This window comes from Miscanthus floridulus, chromosome 10, assembly GCF_019320115.1.
Source record: "Miscanthus floridulus cultivar M001 chromosome 10, ASM1932011v1, whole genome shotgun sequence".
NCBI lineage: Eukaryota > Viridiplantae > Streptophyta > Magnoliopsida > Poales > Poaceae > Miscanthus > Miscanthus floridulus.
In genome coordinates, this window is record NC_089589.1 from 125440141 (window position 1) to 125465935 (window position 25795).

Consider the following 25795-nt stretch of genomic DNA (forward strand, 5'->3'; position numbering starts at 1 on the left):
TTGGTCACATTCTGCACCGACAATATGCAACACTCAGATGAAACGCTTGCAACATACGTCCGGGACAGCTAAAACACTTGCAACATACGTCTGAAACACTTGCAAAATATGAGAAAAAACTTGCAAACACGTGTGAAGCCATTGCAAACATATGCAACATCTAGATAAAAAAGCAACATACGTATGTGAAACATACGCTTGCAACATGCATGTATATGCAACATCCAGATCTACTTTTGCGTGTCAGTTAGCTTGCTTGGGCCCATATAAGCACCATAGGCCCAAATGAAAGCCCAGCTATACCCAACCCATCCCACAGCGTCGGCCCAGCCTCTTAGTAGCCACACCCCCACCACCATGGCAACTCTGTCCAAGCTGGCCGGCTAGCCCGTCTGCGCCCAGACATCACCCAACAGTGGGCCCACGCCGCCCGGACATCACCTAGCAGCTGCAACAGATAGGTTCCATTGCAACATGTGCAACACCGGATCTATTTTTGCAACACCCAGATGAAACACTTGCAACATACGTGTGAAAATAGCTAAAACACTTACAACATACGTCTGAAAACACTTGCAAAATATGAGAAAAAACTTAAAAACACGTGTGAAGCCATTGCAAACATATACAACACTCAGATGAAACACTTGCAACATATGTCCGAAACAGCTAAAACACTTGCAACATACGTCTAAAACACTTGCAAAATATGAGAAAAAACTTGCAAACACGTGTGAAGCCATTGCAAGCATATGCAACATCTAGATGAAAAAGCAACATACGTATGTGAAACATACGCTTGCAACATACATGTATATGCAACATCCAGACCTACTTTTGCATGTCAGATAGTTTGCTTGGGCCCATATAAGCACCACAGGCCCATATGAAAGCCCAGCTATACCCAACCCATCCCACAGCGTCTGCCCAGCCTCTTAGTAGCCACACCCCCACCACCGTGGCAACTCGGTCCAAGCTGGCCGGCTAGCTAGTCAGAAAATTCGATCAGTATATCATTAGCGAACAACAGAAGCAAACCAGAGATAATTAGGATTCATTCCTCAAACCGAAGAAGATACTATTATCGTCAGGCGAAAATCGACCGGCCGGAGAGCGCAACGTGCGCCAATAATCGACGAACAAGATCGATCGGACGGCCGTGACGACGAACGGGCATTCTTGCGTAAGTCGTATGGGGTTTCATTAAGTTTATTTTAGCACAGGAACAACCGAAAGCAAGCGCGAAACGAGGCACTTAACGGTACATTATTATTATTTTATATATATATATAAAATAAAAATCCATCCTCTAGATATATATGGTCCGATCTAGACGATCGATATCTGACGTGTCATCACTCATCGTAGTAGACGAGTCGGATGCGCGAGCGCTGCACGATGGAGTAGTCCTCCGTGTTCTTGTCGTCCATGAGCTCGCTACCGCCGAGGAAGAGCTGCATGGAGGCCACCGGGACCTCCTTACGCTTGCCGATCGCCTCCTTGATCTCCTTTACCGTGGCGAAGTACCACACCTGGAGGGTGAACTCCTCCACCTTCCCGTCCCTCCTCGTGTAGATCGTCACGTCCATCGATCGCCCTTTGGCTACGTACGATACGATGGTAGTGCTGGCAGTGTTCTACTCGTGCCCTGCATGCGTTTTTGGTACCTATATATATACTCCGTGGAACGTTGGAGCGTACATGCGTATGGTAAATGTAGGACCGTAAGGATCTGAATGTTATGGTAAGAAAAATATATAGAAGGATTATTCATTGATTGGAATTCGCAATCCATCTTACATATGGTCATTTTCCTAAAAAAAATAATATAGGATTCCATTTCCATATATCTATACTCTTTACATATGATGATCATCAACAAAAATAATATAGGATTCATTATTATTATTATTATTATTATTATTATTATTATTATTATTATTATTATTATTATTATTATTATTATTATTATTATTATTATTATTATTATTATTATTATCATCATCATCATCATCATCATTATTATTATTATTATTACTATTATTATTATTATTATTATTATTATTATTATTATTATTATTATTATTATTATAAATAAAAATCCATCCTCTAGATATATATGGTGCGATCGATCGAGCTATAGGATGGATATCTCACATAGCATCACTCATCATAGCAAACGTGTCGGATGCGCGAGCCGTCCACGATGGAGTAGTCCTCGGTATTCTTGGCGTCCATGAGCTGGGTACCGTCGAGAAAGAGCTGCATGGAGGCCACCGGGACATCCTTGTTCATGTAGGTCTTGTTTGGATGCGTATGTATTCGTCTCAGTCTATATGTGTTGAAGTGGATTAGAGTGGAATTAAACTAAATTCTATTTCATTTCACTCCAACACGTGTGGGTTCAGTGATACACATGCATGCAAGACCGTAGATGGTCACGTTATTGGCCCTTTGTCTGCGTACGGTGGTGCTGGCAGCTAGTGTTTCACTCGTCCCGCATTCGTCTTTGGTACCTATATATATACTCCGTGGATCGTTGGAGCGTACGGTAAATGTAAGACCGTAAGGATCTGAATATTATGGTAAGAAAAATATATGGAAGGATTATTCATTGATTGGAATTCGCAATCTTACGTATGGTCATTTAAAAAAAATGATATACAATTCCATTTCCACATATCAATGCTTTTTATATATGATCATCAACAAAAATAATATATCCTTATTTAAATTAAAATAGCAGCCCCGGCCCGCGTGTGCATGCATGCACGTTGGGGCTGTTTGGATGGCAGCGTAGGAAAGTTGTCTGAGCCGGGCATCACTCCCAGGCGTTCGATTTTGAGCGCCTGGGGTCGGATGTGCATGCCTGGCCGGCGCTCCCAGGCCAGGGCTGCATCCAAACATGCCCGTTAAGTCTGCTTTGGCCCATACTTATATAAGGCCCAATCCAATAGCACAACTGACGAACCCCAACTTTCGTCGTGATCTGATTTATCTCCCTCATTTATAAAACCGGTTGTTCCCCTCAAAATTTTTTTAATAAAACCAGTTGTTTGAGCTCCTTCAACTTTTAACATCCTTTTTTATTTTGATGGTGGTAGTGTTAATGTGGCACCACGTCAGAGAGAGGTAAATTGGACTAGTTAAAAATCCAGCGAGGTGAATTAGACTTATTTTAAAAAAATATCAAAAAATTATAAAAATAATTTCAAAATTTTATCTTAATGTTTTTGCGTGGAAAAAATAATGCAAGTAAAAAATCATAAAATTTGGCTTACTCTTAGAAATTTCATATAAATTTTGTTTTAGCTTAAAAATTATGAAACCGATTTCTGTTTTTTTTCTAAAATAATGCTCTATCTTATGGTGCCTAGTCGAAATTGCTTGAATCTTGGTGGTCTCATTTTGGTACTTATTTGCTAGTACAATCCCTTGTTATTATCTATTATAATTAAACGATGTTGATTGTCTAGACTTCGTAGAAGCTCTGGGGAAACTTAATTAAATTCAATAGTTTGTAAAGCTTAATTAAATATATTAAACGAAGGGTGCATTCAAGCATATATATGGCAGGGTGCATGCATCAACGCAAGCTGACACGACTACTTTGAAAATTCAATAGTTTGTAACGACGCTCTATTGGTGCTTTTACCTAATTCGAACGATCTACGTCACCCAATTACAATATATAACGAAAGCTTCTTGCTAATAACACTGGAATCTCACATTTTTCTGTGTGTGTGAAAACACACAGAAAAATGCGAATACCGTCAGAAAAATGCTTTTCTGACGGTGTACCCTCAGAAAAATACCCATAGAAATATAATGACAGAAAAATTCAATTGTTCTGTGTGTTTGCCGTCAGAAACAATTTTTCTGTGGGTGTTACACGCACAGAAAAATTACGTTAGCCCAGATTAAATTTAAATGTTGTGTGCGTTGATCCTCACAGAAAAAAAGAAAAGCCCGACAGGAAAATGATTTTTCTGTAGGTGTTACACGCACAGAAAAATTGCGTTAGCCCAGATTAAATTTAAATGTTGTGTCGGTCTCGGTTAACGCACAGAAAAATAACAGACCACCGACAGAAAATGATGAGGACATCACCTGCCCGGATACAACCACATTAGCAACTTTTGATTCACAGGTGAAACAATCCTTTACCATGATTGTATTTGATACATTTGATGAATTGATGCTGCACCATGATGTGTGTTCATTGTCATTTTCAGAAATACATACATGGATCAAAAAGAGTGTTAAAGACACATGTAAGGCATGGAGGACCAAAGAAGTTGATTGGGGGCCAAGTACAAGTATTCCAAACGTCCTCCACCTAGACACCGCTAAGGTGAATCCCGATCTTTTGATGAGCGAAGGTGGATAACTCGATTTGGGGATGGAGATGACGTTCACAGACCGACTACAACCATCCAAGGATGCTGCGCTTTAGCAACTGATACACCACCTCCAATGGTCGTCGTGATCTTGTGGAGCACGATCATCCAAACCACTAGGGTAATTCCTGCAAGCAACCGAGGAACAAGCAAGAACAAGCAACTCAATTGCAAATATGGAGATGAAAAAACCAATCTGAACTCACAAAGTTGGAGTTATGAATAAGTAGAACGAATGGTCTAGTCAACACACGCGTCTATAAGGAAGTAGCAATGGCTAAACTTTCAACAAAACAAAATCCAACTGTTCTTGGTGGCGGCTAAGGGGTATATGAAGGTGGAAGGACGACCACCAGGGTGTTGGGGTCGTGCTCCAACCCTAGGATGCGTCCCTAATGGACCCGACTTGATACACGGCCCATTGGACTAAACTAAGGCGACGCAGTACCTTTGGACAGAAAACCTCATGGTAGTAATTCGGTCATTGCGGCCGCCTCAGAACAGATATGGACTTGATTCTAAATCCATGTGAAAATAGACTTTATAAGGATTCCATGAAGTACTTGAACGCCCCAATCCGAGTCCGTATGCGACCGTGGTGAACATCACAAGTTGGAGCTGTCCTAGAGTTCGAATCCAGCCCCAAAACGTGTTGGATTTGATCTCTTTCTTTACTTGGGGCAAAAGTGATGTGGTGTCCAGGTGAAGGACGTTTGGAATACTTGTACTTAGCCCCTAATCAACTTCTTTGGTCCTCCATACCTTACATGTGTCTTTAACACTCTTTTTGATCCATGTATGTATTTCTGAAAATGACAATGAACGCACATCATGGTGCAACATCAATTCATCAAATGTATCAAATACAATCATGGTAAAGGATTGTTTCACCTGTGAATCAAAAGTTGCTAATGTGGTTGTATCCGGACAGGTGATGTCCTCATCAGAAAAACCCTTAACCATGCAGCAAATTGGATACAATAATTATATACAAACAGAACAGTAGCAACAACATATTAAATATGGATTGTTCATACTGTAATTTCATCACAACATAATAGATAGCATACATATAAAGATCTAAATGTTCAGCACACACATTAATGGCACCCGAGCTACATATAGATGATGTCCAAATGGTCCGACATGTTCAACATGAATACTACAACGAATTCACAAATATGAATATCGAAAAAGAAACCAAACTATTTTTTCTTGTTCAACCAATTGTAAACAGCTTCACCTTGCACTCCATCTCTACCTATAAGAACAGTCAACATGAATACTACAATGATTACACAGGAAAGTAGTCATTTCTGTTTCCTAAAGTATCTAGAAAATGGGAATACAGTATGTACCAGCAAAGGGGAGACGAAATCATTGAACTTGTATGCAACTTCCAAAGGCTTTAACTTTTCGATATAAAGTTTTTTCAAGCCATCAATGACAGAAGTAACAGCAGTCAGAGGTATCTATTTACATATAACACCATAAAAGGAAAGATCAGCAATAATAATAAATGTGTCATTGACAAAACTAGGGTCAACTGACAGCATTTCTTTATATAGGGAAAGGTCTTAAAATTGGCACAAAAATATCTCACAAGTACTGAGAGCTATGTCATCTTACAAACATTTTGGTGGACTGTGGGCTTCCTTTTAGACAACTTACATGCATCATATTGTTTCCAAGCTCGTTAACAGACAAGAGACAATTAAAATAAATAGTGAACCAGCTATAGAAGCTTACACAAGCTAAACAAGTAAACTTGCTGCCTTTTCCTTTTGCTAACGTAAAAAGACAGATAACTGATCTATCAACATATGCTCACTAATGAGATAACTGATCTGAAACAATGTAACAAAAAAGCCTGAGAGAAGGAACTCACTTGGAACAAAGAGGCATGTCTATTTTACATTTTCCTCCACCACACTATCTTTTGGCCTAAGTCGTAGATTTGCTGGTTGCATACCTACATGAGAAAATAGAACAAAGAATTAACCAAACAAAACAAATGGTTTTAACAGCAGTTTGACATGTACCAAACTAGTAACATACATGAGGTGCTATACTAGTCGGCGCTTTCACAAAAATATCCAAATTATTGCTAAGAAATAAGATATTGTTTCAATCTGTAGAAGCATATAGACCATTTTATTTTAGAGAAAGACATACAACGAATAGAAAGAGAAAACAACAGTCATAAACATATAATCCATTTGTCCAAAAATTGAATTACACCAACCAGATCAATGTAATGATTTTGTTTGGGTTAAAGAATTAATAAGTGCTGCCCCTAGCTGCTACAATTTGAATAAGCTGCTGCTACCATTTTGCTGCCCCTAGCTGTAATAGCTGAGCAAGATCATCAGCCTATACTCTCAAGTTACATGATGTCATTTTCATCACAGGCTGAAAAGCAAAGATTTTTATCATTTTAATTCGAAGATAGATGCATGCATCATAATAAGAGCACTTAGTTGCAGCCCAAATTAGCATATCTATTTTTTCTCAAAGACACAGTAGCCAGGGCTCAGAAACTAAAGATCTTATATGATATAGTGTAGGACAAGGTTAACTGACAATAGCCGGAGCAAAAGAACAAGAACTATCAAAAGTATGTCAAAAGCACAAGAACTTATATTCCAGATCCATTAGAGAGCAGTATGTCAAAAGCACCAGAACTACATATATTTCACCTGGAGCAAAAGAACAAGAGCAAAAGAACTCGAGAAATGGCTCAGATTTACCCATTATCAGCATGACAACTGCAACTTAATTTCACCTGGAACTTAATTTAATTCTCTCTCTTTAATGGGAATTGAACTGGCCACTGAACTGGTTGCTTGTACTGGTATAAGCCATCCTAGTTAAGCAGCAAACAGAACAAAATATCCCAAGTACCAGCTCATAAGGTGCTAAAGTGCAAAAGTTCTCTAATGGAAACTTGATTCATCACATCCACTCAAGAGTAGTACAAAACAAAAAAAGTCACAAGGCATAGTTAGGGAAGGGGAGAGCAGCGCAGCACAAGACTGGGGTTTCATATCATCTCAGCTCCGCAAATATCACATATCAAAATGATTGATCAGGTTGATATATGCAAGATATTCAAGATACTGTTTTCATAGCATCTCACCTGAAAAGCAACCAGGGTAACAAAACAAACAAGTTAAAATTGTATTTTAACTTTGCAGTAAAATCTTCTTATTACATTGCTCCCTCAAATTCAAATATAATGACATTATTTGAGTGGTCCATCCATGTATATTTCTTACATTACAGTAAATTATGTTAGTATAGTTCTACTTGTGATTTTCATAGATGTCAAGTTACTGATACAAGACAATGAAGAGCTCCCATTTGGATTTTCAAAGATATATGTTCAAGAAATATTTGATGCACTACTAATCGTGAATTATGTTAGCACAGAAAATTCACATCAGACTGACATCAATCCAAGGTATGGAAAATTTAGAGATAAGCATCTTCTCTACAAAGTTAGGTAGTCTAGTTCCAGCAAAGAATGAAATATGATGCTGATTCATAGCAGTCATTTGCATGAGAGAAAGGAAAAAGAAAGCAGTGCAAGACCTCACATCATCGCATATCAGAGTCATCTAAATAAAAAGGTGGACAACTTCTCAACAAACCGACTGCACCTTTATCAAGTAGTTACTAGAAAATTTTCAGAGCTCTATCATTGTCCAAGACTACTTATAGACAATCCTAGATTAGTTAATTTTGTGTTCCATCTCTAGCAAGTTTAGTCATTTTCACTTTAGGAGTTCAATAGACAAAAAAATATCTGCACATACAGATAGCTAGCAGCTTGGCATACATCTGATTAAAAGTTAATATCAATCTGCATAATCTGGTTTACAAGAGCAAGTGATTGCAACAATTCCAGAACAAAAATGTTTTGATTCATGGGTATTGGGCAGTGTATTTCTTACTTCTTACCTGAGCATCTCCAGTTCAAATATATTCTACAAAGCTTAGAGAATGCAAATAGATAGGACACCATCAGCTAAAGCAAGAGCAGCAAACAATATCCACAGTTCTATTAAAGAAAATCAACACCTAGGAAATCGACAACCGTCCGTTCGTTGGAGTCAAGAACAGCTTCCCAGGACGGCAGGAGCCCGCCGGGGAAGAAGAAGGGGGAGGGGAGGGGCGCCGCGGGGGAGAAGAAGGGGGAGGGCGCGGATCTGCTCGGTCGTCGGCGGCGGCGACGGATCCAGATGCGCTGCTCAGGTGAAGGGTGAAGAGGGAGACGGATCCGGCGTCGGGGGTGAAGGAGAGGGGCCGCGCCCGCCGCGTCGATGAAGAGGGAGAGGGAGGAGGGGAGGAGTGGCGGCGCTGCTCGGGGAGGGGAGGAGCCCCCGCGCTGAGTCGCAGAGGGAGGGGCGCGGCGCTGAAAGGAGAGAGTGAGGGAGGGGGGCGTGGTCTACTGCATGCGTGAGAGGGTGTTTGGGGGGCGCGGTGGCCGGCAGGTTAGGGTTTGGATTTTTCTGTGCGTGCACATATTTTTTTCTGTGCGTTTTTTAAGAACTGACAGAATAAATTGTATTTTTCTGAGTGCTGATTTTTTCCGTGTGTGTATTGTCACGCACAGGTTTTCGTATTTTTTTGTCGGGATATTTTGGAACCGACAGAAAAATCATAATTTTTCTGTGCGTACCGAAAAAAAACGAACAGAAAAATTCATCACCCACAGAAAAAAAACGAGATTCCGGTAGTGTAAGCACCAAAATGAGTCCATCGAGATTTAAAAAATTTCAAGCTACGCACCAAAATGAATGCTAGAACCAGAACCTTTTTCTCAGCCTTAGGGGTTAAGGAAAAAAAATAGTGAACAGATTAGACTCTGACATTTGATGACCCATCCACCGTACCATCAGGCTCTAGGAAATGGCAACCCAACGATAAACGCAAGGCTCCCCACAACTACTTCCATTGATCAAAGAAACTTGTTTCATACTTAGAGCATCTCCAAGAGTTCCCTAAAACCCCTCATAATCCTTGGTTTTTAGAAAGATGAGGAAAAAAAAAACCTCTCCAACAACTCCTAATCTTAACTCCTAAAATTTACACACTTCGGAAAAACCGAGCCAATCCGCGTAACTTTACGCGCTCCTCCGCCTCCGCGTATCCTTCTCTCCATTTTCTTCGTGCCGTGATTTGGCGCGGCTTCCCTCCCTTCGCGCCCCTTCTTTTGCCGCGCCTTCTCTCTCTTAGCGCGCTCCTCCATCGCCAGTAGAGAGATCGCTCCTCCATCGCCGCACCAGAGAGATCGCTCCTCGATCGACGTCGCCGCGGAAGAGGTACGTACTCCGATCAAACCGTTTTTCCATGGGGTTTCTACGCCGCCGCCGCCATGGCTTCGTGCTGGCCTCTGCCGCCGCTAGGTTTTGCCCGTCGCTAGGTTTTGCCGTATCTAGGTTTGGCCGCTATGTTTGCCGCCGATGGCTATCGGCGTGCGGTCACGCGGTGCTATCCTGGTGCCTGCGGTAGCTGCTGATGGTGTCGCGCGGTGCTATCCCCGTTAAAAGGAAAAATAGCAATGCATGATTGGGTTTTATGGAACTCTTGGAGATGCTCTTACTACTCATAGTTAAAAGGAAAAATCCTTCTAACCCCGTTCAACTGTTAGGGTAGTTTGACTTACCTCCTTCAACTAGAAATCAGATCCTCAAATTATTGAAACCATCTAAATTAACGAAACCCTATGATTTACACCTCTGAGGCCTTCCGCAGTGTGTAGGCGATGCTCAAAAAATAATGGGCCCCACAACCAAGAATAGGTGTCGGTGCTTCCTATGTTGCAGTGTGGTGCAGCTTGTGGCATCACTTATAGGGCCCACTAGATATAGTAAAAAAATCAATAAAGAAAGGTAAAGGACATCGGATTGTGGTTGGCAGGAAAGATACATGCAGAGTTTTCACTTGTTTAATCAGCAGGCACCGGTGCCTCTACATTCATCGCTCTCCATTTTTTTTGGCGATGGCATTTTGGAGCACCGCTGGTTGCAATGTGTAAAGTAGTGCTCCGATCTTCTTTTTCTACTTGGGGCATCACTTGAAGCTCACAATGCGGAAGGCCTGAGCGGTCCTGGCTAACGTCACTCACGTCAACCATCCTACGTGGTGTCACGTCAGTCACGAGGAAGGTAAATCGGACTTTTAAAATTAATTAGGAGGTCAATTATACTTTATAAAAAGGTTATATAAACAATTTTTCAAAAAAATTATCCAGATATTTTAATATATGCTTGGATCACCATCTTACTAGTAATCAAATTACCAATCCTAGGTATAGATGTGGGTCCAGGGCTCGAAGATTTTTCGGAAGTCAAAGCGGGGAATGCAATAATTTAGTTACAAAGCTGATCAGTTGCACCAAATCATAACGATATCCACGACCACGAGGGTTTGTTTGGAAGCAAAATCCTCTGGTCAACAATATTTTAGGAGAGTCTGCATAAACGCTGATGAGATCGACGATAACGGTGAATGCGGTGAGGGCGGCGGCTGCGTCAGGAAGAAAAGAAGCACGGACGACGGCGATGGCGAGAATGGCCCAAGAAAGAGATGCCGGATCGCCGCCGCTTCAACAGTCGACAATGGCCAGACTGGAGACGACACGGGACATTACATCATAAACGCTGATGAGATCGACGATAACGGCGACTGCACCGGTGAGGATTTGATCTACTACTACAGCGACGATGACGCGGAGACGGAGGTCGACGATGCTAATGCGGTGGAACCCGCCGAGCAGAGGTACATGGTTCTGAGCCAGGATGATATCGGGGGCTGCTACGGTCCGACGATCGGACGATACCCGCGCCGGCAAAAGCGCGCGAAAATAATTTCGGAGGACAGTAGCGCGCACCAGGGGCCGGATGCCTGGGATAGGCTGTCCCATCGCGCAGGCCCACCTCACTCCTCTCAGCTTGCGTACGTATGCAGCGACTTTCAACCAACTAAAAATAGTCATAAATTTTAAAACAAATATTCAAATTAAATTCCGATTGTACCATCGAGTTTCTTACAATAAATCCTTCAAAACAAGATCTCATGTGAATATATATTTAGATAAAATTTTATTAACGAACATTTATCTTATGAAGATTAAATATTTTTCTTTTATTGAGCAGAGATGATATTCTAGATTCACGGCCATCTTCGTAAGAAAAATGTTCTTAATTTAGAAGAATAATATTCTAGTTTAAGGTTCATGAAATTGATATTATATTATACATAAAATAAATCAATATGTACAATACATAAATAAAAAATAATAAAATATAGAGCAAAGCATAAGAAAAAAATAAAAACATGTAATAGAGAAAAATTTAAAAGAACATCACATGGATACTTTTCAAACATCCTAAAATATACTATAAAATATCACAAGTATGCTAGATGAACATCACTAAATATATTATAGAATATCGCATATATATTACGTGAACATCACTAAATACATCATAGAACATCACATGTATACTACGCAAACATAGCATGTATATTACGTGAACATCGTAAAATATATCATAGAACATCACATGTATACTACGTGAACATCATAAAATACATCCCAAAACATCACATATATAATACGTGAACATCACAAAAAATATCATATAACATCGTGTGTATACCATGTGAACATCATATGTATATTACGTGAACATCATAAAAATACATCACGAAAATATAATAGAACATCACACGTATACTACGTGAATATTATAAAATACACCATAGAACAGCACATGTATAATACGTGAACATCACAAAATATATTATAGAGGATCATTATATACTACGTGAACGTTACAAAATAAATGATAGAACATCTAATGAAATAAAAAAAGTAAACATGAAAAAATAATTAATAATGATAAAATAGAAAAAGGGAAAATAAAAAGGCTATAGAAAACATAAAGACAAAAGGGAAAAAGGAAAAAGAAATAAAAACAAAAAGAATAAAACATAGAAAAAAGTAAAATAAAAAAAGTAATTAATTGTAGTGAAAGCAAAACACAAATAAAAGAAAAATAAAAATAAAAAAATGAAAAGAATAATAATAATTCACATAAAGCAAAAAGAAAAATAAATTATGGATGAAAAGAAAAAGAATAAGAAAAAATAAAGAAAAAGAAATGAAAAGAAGAAAAAGAAAAAGAAAATTGAAAATGAAAGGAAAAAAATGAAAAATATAAGAAAATAAAAAACATGATTAGAAAATAAACAAGAAATAAAAAAGAAGATAAATAAAAAGAGAAAGAAAACATATGAAAGGAAAATGAAAAAGAAAAAAAGAAAAAAGAAAAATAAAATAAAAAGAAAAGAAAAAGAAAATAAAATAAAAAAATAAAATAAAAAGAAAACATACGTACTTACCGACCTACGCTGGGAAATCAAAACAATCGCGCGTTCATGTGGGCCGCGGGGGCTCCGTCCGCACAGCCCGCCGCGCGGGAAAAACGCAACGCGGGAAAATCATCGGCCGATGGTTCCCGTCCGAGCGTTCGGACGGGAATAATTCCGGATGATATCCTCGCGCGGCGGGAGGACAAGGCCAGCTCTGGTCGTTCGTCGACGAGAGCGGCGGCAGGGTCATGTGGTGCCCCGGCCGCGGGTGCTCCCGCGCCGTGGAGTTCGTCGGCTGCACCGGCGACGCGACGGACGTGTTCTGCAAGTGCGCGCACGGCTTCTGCTCGAGCTGCGGCGAGGAGGCGCACCGGCCGCTGTCGTGCGACACGGTGCGCGCGTGGCTGGCCAAGAACGTCTCATACTCGGAGACGGCCAACTGGGTGCTGACCCACACCAAGCACTGCCCCAAGTGCCGGCGGCCGATCGAGAAGAACCAGGGGTGCAACAACATGACGTGCAGGCCCCCCTGCAACCACCGTTTCTGCTGGATCTGCCTGCAATCATTGGGACGCAGTCACATCGTCTGCGATGGCAACCGGGCACGGCCGGACAAGGTCAACGCCGGCGGCGGCAAGGACGAGCGACGGCGGGAGCAAGCCAAGGCGTCGTTGGACAGGTACCTGTACCACTACGAGCGCTGGGCGGCCAACCACACGTCGCTGCAGAAGGTTTTCAAGGACATGGCCGACCTGGAGCGCTCGGGGCTGGAGAAGATGGCGGTCAAGATGCACGTCCCGGCCAGCGATCTGGGCTTCCTGACCAAGGCGTACGAGCAGGTCGCCGACTGCCGGCGAGTCCTGCGGTGGGCGCACGCGTACGGCTACTTCCTGGACCCCAAGCGTGACGCCATCAAGCGCAACCTGTTCGACCAACTTCAGAAAGACGCCAACATGTCGCTGGAGCGCCTGCACGGCTGCGCCGAGGTGGAGAGGATGGAGCTCTGCGCCGGCGACGCGGCCGACGTCGCCGATCGAGAGGTACAAGAGCTACAAAAAGAAGCTTCAGAGCCTCACCCAGGTGACGCGGCACTACTTCGAGAACCTCGTGAAAGCGTTCGAGACCAACCTGGCCGAGGTGGAGACGGCCGAGTAGGGCAAACCCATGCTATCTTTCATCAGATTTATCGCATTCAAGACTTAATTCGTGTGTTATTCAGTTTACCTTCATTCACTCATTCTTTTGTGTCGTTTTGGAAAAACTAGAAGCATACCCCCACGCGTTTCCGCGGAAATTGCAGATGATTTAGAGTTCATTAGACTATATATATATATATATATAGCTAGTACTTACTTTGTGTGCGATTACATCCAGTGGCGCTTTGCAATGTTTCATGTGGTACCAAGCCCATGCTACAGGCCACGAGTACACACCTACTGAATCCAGCCGCTTTTTTTTTTGTTTTTAATTTATGAGCTGGATCAGGATTTCGGTTTATACAGCCAGCTTTTGTTTTCATTTTATTTCTGAGCTGGATCGAGATTGCTTGTTTCTTTCTTTTTTATTCCTGCTTGCTCCCCGTTTGCATAGCCAACCACACATAATTAAAGCAGCCTAATCCCAAATAAAACCATGCGTAGAGGGCAATTTTAAGACATTGGTTTTATAAATAATGGTTAATCTGAGACAAGTAGTAAAAAAATTACCCGAACACATTGTATATGTATACTAATAGCTTATATACAGTAGATTAGGTATGGAAGAATGAAATGTACTGCTCATCTGCTGTTTCGATCATACATATAGCTCGGCAAATGATAGTAATCTATAACATTTATCGCCACTTTCAAGGATTCGTCATATATGTACACAGTACACTTTGGAGCGCCAATAAAAAAGAATTGTATTTCATACATGTACACTTTTTTGTCTCCATTTCTAAAACTTGAAAGACTGGGAATTGCCCAGTGCCCACTGAGAATATCTCCTTTCTATATTCATGCCACCAAATTTATTGTAAATTGAAGAGGCTGCATTTGTGCTGCATTAGGATAGCTTGTACCTACAACAATAAGATTTCAATATACCTTCTAAAACTCAGTAGTGTTAGGGTACGAAAAATAGTGTAGCTGCCTGGTCAAAGCAAGTTGTTAGTTTCTTTCATGTACACACATGCATCTCGTCTTGCTGGTGGTCATACCCATGATCATGTTGCTGCATATACATTGCTTATAATTACACATAGGGAAACCAAATATTCCCTTTTATTCATTGAAAAACAGTATTAACTTAGTTATTGTACTGCAGATATAGGCCTTTACTGTAACACTAAAATTGATTAGAATTTGAAAATACAAAACCGAGCAGATCATAGGCTGCAAGGCAAGGTCGACCCGTTCTCATGATCTAAAATCCGAAGAACCTATAGATATAACTAATTTCATCAGTCCGCATCAGAGCTTTTAAGTGAAAGCATATGTTGCATAGCTAAAGCAAATACTAGAGTAAATAAAGAACCTTCTAGTTGAGCATATGAATGCAAATTTTATAATGTGTGACAAAAAACTAGTGAACCATAAAAACATCAATTATTTGCAGCTAAACTAGCCTGAGATGAACTTATCCCAAGATGAACTTACAATTAAAGTGGACTCCTAGAAATGTTGGGGAGTGAGCTGTAGGATCTGGATTCGAGTTTTGGAGTTTAGGAGCAATAATCCATGTGTAGAGCATCAGCCAAGCTGTGCAGGTGGAGAGAAGTGGCAGAAGGCAGGAGTCACAAGGAGTTGACGCTGGAAGTCAGCGGCGGACGATATGGGACGCGTAGTTGCAAATACTAAAATTATATTAGACCAAATGGATTTATGCATGAACCGAGTTGCAGGATTGCGTTGCTTCTGAGAAATTTCTGAAATTTGAGTGGAAAAATTAATTAATTTGCAGACTAAAATACTTGTATTTTGTGTGATTGGTGATAGAAGAGCCACCAAGAAATATACAGATGTATCAAGAAAATTAATCATGTGGTAGGCAAATGAAGTATGATGCACACATGTGAAGAATCAAAATAACAACCGGATTGGGAATCGAATGAATGTGAAATACACAGGGTCACAGCCTCACAGGCACTTGTTATTATCAAACAAACCCAAAGAAAAACCATTGATGCAAAGGATGAACAGCAAGCTGCTGAAGAGGAGTGTGGATCCCCCGACCTTGCAGCCAAACTACCGCAGCATCACGTACGACATACCACGCCTACGCTTTGAAAGAAAGATACAACCTAAGCCCTCCGACCAGTTGACCACCCTAAACACGCAGTTGCTCTGCAATGGCATAGACGGGGGTCAACCATCCACGGATGCTTCACCTATCCATGCATGTCATCAATGGCAAATAGATTCACATTGGAACAAATATTAAGAAAACGAGCACAAAAAACTTTAGAAAATCGGAAACTTGTGTTGGTATGCATCTGCTCTATGCATCAGTGAAAAGAAAGTAGGATATGGAGCAGAGCAGGTTTGCAGGGTTCTCAATGTAATCCTCATGTTCTTTACATTATCATAGGTGGATTTATTTAACACTAGTACTCAGAAGGATCAAAGCAATATGGTAAATAAGTTGAAATGGCAATGAGTTAAAAAAACAATACAAGATCCGAACTGAATCAGGAGTAACATTCTTGAAACTGTGAACATAAATGGATAGCTAAGTAAAAACTACATGAGCATGAGAGGAGCATGGAGAAGGTTTTGTGTACATATATATCACAATCCCATGCTCACAGTTGCCATTTACAGGGGTGTCCAGGACATGAGACTCAGACACTACAATGAATTTCAAATAACAAAAGTGAATTAAAGATCAAATCAGTGTGAAAAGATGTGACAAATAGAACCTAAATCAGTAAATCCCATCCTAAGGGGAAATATAAACCACATACAACTCAACCCTCCATCTATTTTTAGAAAGTGTTGCCACGTACACCATTAATGGAGTTACCATGAGAAATCGAAAGAGAGAGTGGAGAGGGAACCTTATGTGCTAGAAGAGCCAAGAGCAGATTAATATGAAGAAATCCTCATCAGCAACTCCAGCTGCAGGTTCAGATATACTAAGACTAAACTTCAATGGGTGGATTCTCGATTTTGTGCAGAGATGCAAAATCCAGTGCTAATCATGTTCATCTCACCTAATTCAATTGAACAACAAAAATTATCTTAGTTCACAGCTTTTCTTCAAACAAATCAATCAAATTGACAAATCCAATAAATTTGAGGGGATTGAATTTACCTAGTGCCAGGTTGGCACTGTGGGACCAGAGTGTTGGAGTCGACTTGCGTCTTGCATAGCAGCAGGAGGCACACAATACAAACAATGAATCAAAATTTCAATGCTCACATATGTAATAAATTCCTAAACGATGAGATAAACTATCGGTGGCCACAGATCTACACAGATGCTGAGATGCCAAATACAAGCAATGAATCAAATCTACACAAAATCAAATAGTATAGTGGACCATAAAATATATTTTCTAATTTGTAAATGTAGCATCTTGGCTCTATTTGTAAAAGGGAGATAGTACTCATAAAACATCTTGGCTCTATTTGTAGGAACATGCATAGCAGGAGAATATGTACAAGACTAAATAATCTGCTCCATTTGTCATAACTCACATGGAAATTAGAAAAGCATATGAGATAGAAGAATGGCGAAAATAAAATCAGACAATCCTTTCAACAACGAAAACTTTCATGTGAAATTAGAGTCAATTGAAAGGAAAGGTTCCATGATATCATACGATTCCTTACTATGCACAATGCACATCGGCCTTCTATAAATAGAAATTCTAAAATAAAAAGAAGCAACTCCAAAAGAATACTTAGCTGGTAACTCAAGTAGATACTTTGGGAGCTGATAAAGTTGGTATGAATAATCATAGAAACCAGATAACTATGATGATAGTTGGGTCATGAATAATGCACATAAAAAAAGAAAAAAAAAGCAGCTAGGAAAAGAAAGATCCAGGTTTCGTTGTCAATACACTGACCATAAATCACATGCAAGTAAAATGCATACATGAGACTATACAAAAAATGAATTGATTCTTTGATCTCTAAGAATATATTTTAATATGAATCAACAACATGTGCAATCTAGTAAATAAGAGAACATTGGGGTACGCTGCGGGCTCTCCTTAATTAACCAATTCAATTTTGCTGTTTCAAAGAAAAGAGCAAAGGTTATTGAAAAATCAATTCAAAATAGTATTTCAAAATTGGTCAATTATTATCAATTCCTAAAAGATAGCACCGCTTCCACAGCGCCTCAATGAGGCCACTGCACACCGGCACACATCAGTTAGCTGTCAAGGTGTACATCCACATATGGAAAAATAGAGAATGAAAATCAATTTGTCAAATGCACAAAATCTGAGGATTAGTTACAACTTATTGTTGCAGGTTCGTTTTTGGGCCTATTTAACGACTCAGAAAAATATTAAGTGCAACAGCATCACCTAACATAAGAGTTTGACATGGAACTTCTGTTATTTATTTAATTGAATGCTCAAATACAGTTCGTTAGCAAATTAAAATGGGCTGGCACAAATAATACAAAGCACATAAATTAAAATAGCATAATCTCAAATAGTTACAATGTCTGAGCATAAAAGGCAAAATAGCATGATTCGAAACAGTATGTCAGTACCACATGTGGGAACAAAAGTAACGGTATCCTTGTCGCAAATAATAAAACAATATCATTTGACAGCACTAAAGGTAAAGTAGGCCGAACCATAAACCCTAGGACCGTATTATTTGTGAACACAAAAACTAGAATACTCTGAACACAAATTAAACTATGTGCTAGAACTAAAGTTGCAGTAGGTTGATGGCAAATAATACCATGGCATAGACGAACGCAGGCAACGGACACAAACAGTTTCATCTTAGTCACCAAGAAAAGGATGAGAAAATTTGGCTCTTAACCAAAACTATTATGTCGCTTCAGACAAAAAGAAAAACCATAAGTATCTTAGGGCCAACTCAGCAATAATTTATTCAGATCTGAACCATCCACTAACCCTTGCATTAAAATAGTATGTCCTTGAAAACGTGACATAAAAAGACAATTTTAATTTTGCCTGCATACATGTCAAGCTAGCACTATTTTCCAACATAATAACAATGCAAATAGTGTGTGATGTTAATTGTTCAGTCATCTGTGCATGTGAGAGCTAAAGCAAACCTTGATAAATCTATGACATGACATATGGTAGAGATCTGTTGATATAAAAGTAATTTTCAGAACAAAAATAGGCAAAGACCTAATAAAATGACAGAAGCAGTTTGAAATCACCTCTCCTGCAACGCGCTATCATGCCAGGATCAGACTCCAGACAGCGAATCGCAATTAGATTGAAATCACCTTCACTTCCTTCAGACCTGCTGCCCTGCTCGTGGTGCAGGGACACCACCAGGCCTGGAACCACCTCCGTCCTCTGCTTCCGCTCCAACATCGCCGCTCGGTATGCACGAGGCACGGCATCCCTGGGAGGAGCTGGGGAGCCCGGTGGCCGTCATGAGGAGCTGGGGAGCCCAGCTCGCGGCCAAGCGAGGACGAAAGAGGGCAGCTGATGTGCTGTTGCTGAGGAAGAGCTCCAGCGCCTAGATCCAGAGGAGGATGCGCCGCACCTGGTTGTGATTGAGCAGGGAGGAAGCCGACTGGCGCGGCCTTACCGTAGCAACCAACGCACGAAATTAGGATTTGGGGCAAGACAAGGTGCGCTCGGCGGCGTCTTCGTCTTCGTCGAGGAGGATGCGAAGCAGGACGGCGCTGGAGGGGTGAGGGGCGGCGCCGGAGGGGTGGACAGCGGTGCCGGAGGGGTCAGGGGTGAGAGGCCGCGAGGGACGGAGCAGGCAGGGCGGACGGGCGTGAGCGGATTGGAAATTTTTGGAACCGCAAGGAACGTGGGTGTGTGGTGGGTTGGGGGGGAGGGGGACGACGGCTGGATGGGTGTCGCCGCTCGGTGGCGCTCGGCGAAAAAAAAAATGGCCCGGGCCTAGGAGCTTTGACCCAGAGGGGAGGACCGAAGAGGTACCGGGTACAGAATAATTATTTAGTATCCAGGTACCATATAGTAATATTATATATATATATATATATATATATATATATATATATATATATATGGTTACTTATATGAAGGAATAAGCTATTATAAATTAATTCTAGTGGATTGCGTGGATAAAAATAATACTTGTATGTCTTGCTGACGTGGACATCCAAAATTATATGTGCTAGTGGATTTTAATTGCACGTGACAGTACATTGTAAGATACATTGCTAATGGGATTTAGGATTATAAGAGATAGTGTAGAACTCCCATACACATCCATGTCATTGCTTTATTCCCTACGCTTACGAGTGACCGCAAATCTCGCTCTAAGAGAGGCCATAATCTAAAGATCGTTCATAAGAGATCTCTTGAAAGCAACTTCATCGACTTGCCAATAGTTTTGATAGTGGCTTTTTGCCATATATACTCCAACGTACTACTAAAACTAAAACGTTCTCCAAATATAATCCATAGCACGTGGATGTGGATCCACGTATTCTATTCCCATCTCCTTTCCCCCCGTCCCATAAAGCATTCTCTTTGTATCATCCATAACATCTGGATCTACAGATTCTATTCCCCTATATCGTTTTGGAGGACGAATCGCGCGACCCTTCTTCCTGTTTGGCATGTGTCAAATGGCTAATATCACACTAGTTCAGTGTCTAGCAGCGAAATTTGCTTAAAGAAAGGTTGTACCCCAAAAGTTTGTTCAATGCTATATTCCTAGCTCAATTGGTTGGATCGAAGGTGTAGTCACCAACCACTCAAGTTCAAGTTATTCTCATCTCGAATTTGGTGCCTATTTTCTTTTTTGACGAAAAAGCGCCAGGTTCCTCATAGGTTGGTCCGTACGTTTGTTGGCACAAATCTCTGACTGGTGGGCCCATCTGAATGTGGGTTGATCCCACCATCCGCACCTAGCTAACTGTTCGATCAAATTAGGTGGGTGGAAGGTGTGGTCTTCACCCAAGCACCCATATTAGAGTCATTCTCATTTTGAATTTGGTGCCTACTTTCTTTTTGACCAAAAATGGCTAGTTTATTTCCCCTAGGTTGGTCCCTTTTTTACATCCATCTATAAAAAGTATTTTAAATTTATATGATACACCTAATGCAATATTAAAGCATGAAAGATTCTTCTATACGTCAGTTAGCACTTTTCTCCGACTTGTGGGCCTGTCTAACATGTGGGTTGATCCTATCATCCACACTCTAGCCAACTGTTCGTCTGATCCTTTCTCTGAATAATTCCACCGCCCGCACTCGATCCACACGCTAATGCCTGCATGCAGATGAGGCCTGGGAGAGGAGCATGTTGGCATTTACCAATAGAATCAAGGTGGATGGTACGGGAGGAGGTGGAGGATAGCTTAGGCGTCTGCTTGGACTTATGTGAACAGAGTGTGTGTGTGGCCAGGAGATAAAGAGTATCGACAGGGACGACATAGCGATGGGATAGACATCTTCTTGCACTAGACGAGGTCAGTGCATTGGCGCTAATGGTGGCCTGTGTGGTTGCTAGGGCGAGGGTTGTAGACTTCTGGTGCTTTGTGTGAGCAAGATGTAGAGAAGTACAAAGCAAAAAAAAAAAACATCAATGGGGACATGTGGCATTAGATGTAGGCTATGCCAGGAGGTGGGGGAGACCACCAGAGCAAGTGATCGAATGGCCCCCCGGACTTCGATCTCGACGTTGGGTTGGCGATATTCAGGCTCCTAATCCTGATTAGGGCTTGTTTGGATATTCATGAATTGACATAATCAATCCACGTGGGTTGAAGTGGTTTGGTGTGGAATTCACTCCAACACATATATATTGACATGGATATATGGATACCTAAACAAACCCTTAGGTCATTATTAGGGATGCACGCGAAGGCCAAGGGTGTCATCAGCGTCGCCGTGTCGGTACCCAAAGCCAATATCCACCAGGGAGGGGTGGCTTGTACATGAGCACAAAAATGCCAATATATGCAAATAGGTGAATATTATTTCCAACAATGACCCGAAATTTCCCATAAAACAAGGTTTTATACCAGGTTCGGGCATCCTACTAATCCTTTATAAAATTCTAAAAATCCAAATGTTACTATTACAGGAAAGATTTTTAGGAACGCATCCCTTTTCTATCAGAGGCGGTTAAACTAGCACGCTGTCTCTAACGTCGTTGTGGACCACTGTAGCTCCATAACTGCCACTGAAGATCCATTTTTAAGGGCGGTTCCATTAAGAAATCCACATCTAAAAATATGTCCATTTTTAGGGGCGGTTCCGTTAAGAGAACCGCCTCTAGAAATACTATTTCTAAGGACAGTTGCTTATGTCATCGTCTCTGAAAATAAGTGAGATTTTCAAGGGCGGTTGACTGAGTCAAACGTCCTTAAAAATAGCTACAGCACAAATAAATTCATATCTTTTTTAAATAAAGTCGGATGAAGACAAAATTTATATCAAAATTGTAGAGTTTGACGAGATTTAAAACTTTGTAGTTGATAAATTTTTTGTTTGAGATCGTTTAGGGTTCCAAATATATAAATTAAGTCTGAAATTTTTTATTTTAAAATTTTTAATTTTTCAAATGGCCTTGGATGAACAAATGTCCTATATGAAAGTTGCAGTGCTCGACGAGATTTAAAATTTTATAGTTGAAATTTTTTTCCATTTAAGATCGTTTAATAGTCCAGATATTGATTATAAGTTTTATAGGTATTAGTACAAATGGATAGCATTATATATCTCAACACAAGTGACTGTGTGATGTAGTAGTAGGGGATAGAGCACGTGTAGTGAGAGGTTGTGAGTTCAAATCCTAACTATTGCACTAGATATTTTGAATCCTAAAAAATTATGAAAACATAAATTATTAATTTAAAAAATTTTGAAACAAAAATTAAATCCTACAAGTGGATGGTTGATCCTCTAGCCACACTAAATATTTTTTCTTATTTTTATTAGACTCTAAATAATTTTTAAAAAAAATTCTAAAAATTATTTTTAGGATGGTTAACTTAAGTAAACCATCTTTAAAAATCAATTTTTAGGGGCGGTTTTCTTAATAAAAATTTTAGAGGTGGTTTAAAAACCCATCTGAAAATCACTTATTTTTACCATCGGTGGGATTGTAGCGGTTTTTTAAAACCATCTCTGAAAAACCGATTTTAGCCGCCTCTAAAAAAAAAACTTTTGTGTACTAGTGTGTGGGCACCGCTTGCCATGCATGTTGGCAATAAAATGTGGAAGGTACCAGTTTGTTATGTTAGGAGAATGATAAGCTCTTCAAACGAAAATATCGCTATTCCGGAGAGTTTGTTTACCAATAAAATTCGATTAATAAGAATATAGGAGATTGCCATTTGCCGTCAAGAATTAGCCGCCCTGAAATACCGCTAACGCCCCGCCGCTACGGATCCAGCCAGCATGGCAACAGGCGGCGGTGACGACGACGACGACGTTGGCTTCTGCCACCGCAAAAAGAGGTGCCATGGATCCGGAGGCGACGGCGGCGGTGGTGAGAGAAGCAGAGTTGCCGCTGGCGACTTCACGTATGACGACGACAGCGAGAGTGGTGACGACGGCCCCGGTGATTCCATGGAGGACGATGACTACTGCTACGATTATGAAGCCGACGACGACGACGGGGGTTGCATCGGCGAGGTCGCCGATTCCGATGACGAGTACGCAGTGGAGGAAGAAACGAGGGTCGGCAAGCCGACGTACAATGTGCTCACCGAGGACATCATCCGGGCGCGGCAACAGAAGGACACGGCGAACGTGGCCGAGGTCCTGTCGATCCCGCCAGGCTTCGCGGCCGTCCTGCTCCGCCACTTCAAGTGGCGAACCAGCCAGGTACAGGACGAGTGGTTCACCGACGACCGGCGCGTGCGCGACGCCATCGGCCTGCCGGCGCCGGCAGACGACGGCGGCGGCGTCCCCGTGGTGGCCATGGCACTCAGCAGCCGGCGGCTCGTGTGCGGCATATGCTTCGTCAGGTTCAACGCCGGCAGGACGAGATCGGCCGGGTGCCGCTCGCACTACTACTGCGACGCGTGCTGGAGCGGGTACGTCCACGAGGCCGTGGGCGACGGCCCGCGCTGCCTGTCGCTGCGGTGCCCGGACCCGGCCTGCTCGGCGGCCGTCGTCGAGGACCTCGTCAACGCGGTGGCCGACCGCGCGGACAGGGACCGGTACGTGCGGTTCGCGCTCCGGTCGTACGTGGAGCAGAGCGGCGGCGGCGTCAAGTGGTGCCCCGCCGCCGGGTGCACGCGCGCCCTGGAGTTGGACGGCGCGGACGTTTTCTGCTAGTGCGCGCACGGCTTCTGCTGGAGCTGCGGCGAGGAGGCGCACCGGCCGGTGTCGTACGGCACGGTGCGCGCGTGGCGGGCCAAGAACGTCTCCGATTCGGAGACGGCCAACTGGGTGCTGACCCACACCAAGCACTGCCCCAAGTGCCGCCGGCCGATCGAGAAGAACCATGGCTGCAACCACATGACGTGCAGCGCCCGCCGCCCCCTGCCCCCTGCTACCACCAGTTCTGCTGGCTGTGCTTCGACCCATGGCGGCGTCACTTGCGCTGCTCGCGTTTGATTACAGTGATTACCTTCAGCAGGACGTGGACGGTGACGGCAGGGGCGGCGATGTCTCTAGCGAGGAGGAGAGGCGGCGGCGAAGGCAAGCCAAGGCGTCGCTGGACAGGTATCTGTACCACTACGAGCAGTGGGCGGGCAACGGCAAGTCGCTGCAAAAGGCGCTGGCGGACATGAACGAGCTGCAGAGCTCGGGGCTGGAGAAGTTGGCCGCATCGCTGTGTACGAGATGATCGCCTACGGCCGGCGGGTGATGCCGTGGGTGTACGCGTACGGGTACTACCTGGACCCGGAGCGCGACGTGTGCAAGCGCCACATGTTCGGCCAGCTGCAGGACGACGCCAACCGGCGGCTGGAAGACCTGCACCACTCCGCCGAGGTGGAGATCAGGATGAAGTTCCGCGGTGGCCAAGGCGGATCCGCCATGAACGAGATGTACAGGGCCTACAACGATCAGCTTATCGGGCTCACCAAAGTAACGCGAAACTACTTCGGGAACCTCGTGGAAGCATTTGAAACCGACCTGCCCGAGATCAATTCAGTGATGAAGAAATAGTTAGCAATCCTGGGATGGATGAATTATTCGTTTGCTCCTTCATCAGATTTTCTTTTAATCGCCTTCGGTACTCACTAGTATATTGCCCGTGCTAACGCTACGGTGATAGAACTTGATACTACTGACAATCAAACAAACAAAATTAAAATAAACACTCCTTTAAACAAGATGCAGAACCCCCTTAAGGTCACCAAATTAGATTACAACCAAACTCCCTCAAGCTCAAGAGTTGTCTCACTCTCACCATACGCTGATACTATTTTCCACTACCAGATTGTTGTCTGTTGAACCATGATCAGAATATCCAATACTAAATTGTTGTCTGCCTTCTTGCTAGAAACATGTGTGCTTGTGCTTGCATCCGTAGGTTTATCTCAGACCGGGGGGCCTCATCTGAAAGTACTGTGGGCACCGGGAACTCTCCAGCCTTCTAAAGCCTGACTTGTGCAATGATGCGTTATAGATCAGTAGATAGCAAAACCGATTCTGCACATACCTGACTACGACACCACTCTGTACGAATTGAAGCAGCTTCTTGAAGAATCCCTAGATCTTCCTTTTCTTCCGGGATCATGTAAAGCAATTCAGTTGCACTCTCATATGTCAACATGTAGGTAGGTTTCAGCACTGAATTCTCTATAAATCGCCTCGTAAATCGCCAACCCCTTCCGCAGCTCCGCTTCACCTTCACGAAGATGCGGAGTCGTTTTTCCTACTGGGCCATTTATGGGCCTGGCGCACT

General features: G+C 42.3%; 1 long non-coding RNA gene and 2 pseudogenes across 3 annotated transcripts; 2 read left to right on the plus strand and 1 right to left on the minus strand.

Moving 5' to 3' along the window:
- Window positions 1-9755: 9755 nt before the first annotated feature.
- On the plus strand, window positions 9756-13940 carry LOC136489537 (probable E3 ubiquitin-protein ligase ARI7; annotated as a pseudogene).
- Window positions 13941-14500: 560 nt separating this feature from the next.
- LOC136487147 (uncharacterized) lies at window positions 14501-19781 on the minus strand. Of its 3 annotated transcripts, none has more exons than XR_010767154.1 (3): window positions 17082-19781; window positions 16825-16980; window positions 14501-14847 (listed from the first exon to the last, which is right to left on the minus strand). It is a non-coding gene; the product is annotated as an uncharacterized lncRNA (long non-coding RNA). The 3 variants fall into 3 exon arrangements; XR_010767155.1 differs by having other exon boundaries at window positions 14501-15693; XR_010767156.1 differs by lacking the exon at window positions 14501-14847 and adding an exon at window positions 16120-16615.
- A 3433-nt stretch (window positions 19782-23214) lies between these two features.
- LOC136485616 (probable E3 ubiquitin-protein ligase ARI5) lies at window positions 23215-25453 on the plus strand (annotated as a pseudogene).
- The last annotated feature ends 342 nt before the right edge of the window (window positions 25454-25795 follow it).